A 1,171-nucleotide genomic window follows, 5' to 3' on the forward strand; every position below is an offset into this window, starting at 1 on the left:
ATTATCTGGCCGTGATGCAGAGGGGGCGGGCGGGGACATTAAGTAGGGCAGCGCAGCAGCCACGAGGGGCTAAACCACCAAACCCAAGTGACGTGAGCCATGCTGCAGCTCGTGGGCAGAGCCATCCGCAACCAAGACGCTGACTCAGAGGGGCCTGGACGTGCTCTCTCCCCAGACACCCACCCTCTCCTCCCGCATCTTGCCAAAGAGCGGGGCCTGGGCTCGTTCCCCACCTTCCACCTTAAGCAGAACTCTGTGAGTCTCGGTTCCGAAATCTGAGAATTCCCTCGATGGGAACACGTTTAGTGCCCCAGCCCCCGCAACGCTGGTTACACTTTCAGGTTTTAAGAAAATCTGCGCTAACAAAAAGCCACTGCGAGTTCAGTAACACTTCTAGATGGATTTGTATGCCCCCCATCACTGTGGCCTGAGCAGGTGCGTGGTGAAGGAGTGCTTGCTGACTGAATGAAAACAGCAGGACATACGTGAAGGTCACATTACTTTAAAAAAATTTTTCGAATGTAACACTTCAGGAAGATGAATCCAAAAGGATATACTTCTATATTCAATTTTTCCAACAAAGAGGTATTCTTTCGTTATCTGACAGGATAAAATCAGAGCCATTCTTCCAATACCAGAGCCACCGGCAGCTCCTGGGCATCTGAAATGTGGCCGGTTTAAATGGAGAGGCGCTGAGGGTGTAAAACAGGAGAGCTTGAAGACGTTGTTGAAAAAAGAATGTGAGATGGCTCATTAAATATTTTTATATTAATTGTACATTGAAATGATAATATTTCAGATACAATGGGTTAAATAAAACACAGCATTAAAGTTGATTTCCTTTTCCCTTTTGTTTTAAACTTTTTATTTTGTATCGGGGTGCAGCCGATGAACGATGCTCTGACAGTTTCAGGTGAGCAGCGAAGGGACCCAGTCATACGTACACGTGTATCCATTCTTGCCCATCTTTTTACTTTCTCATTATGGCTACCTGAAAATCTGAATTTACACGTGACTCGCATATGTAATTCGTGCTGAATTAGAGGAAACACACTAATCGACAGGCAAACAGTCAGAGGAAAGCAACGCTGGGTGCCTTGTGACCAGCTGTGGTCCAGCGTCTGCGTCTATCAGCTGGAACCTCAGACAAGATGGGACCAAGCACCCCTGC

Source organism: Bison bison, unplaced genomic scaffold (assembly GCF_000754665.1).
Source record: "Bison bison bison isolate TAMUID 2011002044 unplaced genomic scaffold, Bison_UMD1.0 scf7180017864379, whole genome shotgun sequence".
NCBI classification, from domain to species: Eukaryota; Metazoa; Chordata; class Mammalia; order Artiodactyla; family Bovidae; genus Bison; species Bison bison.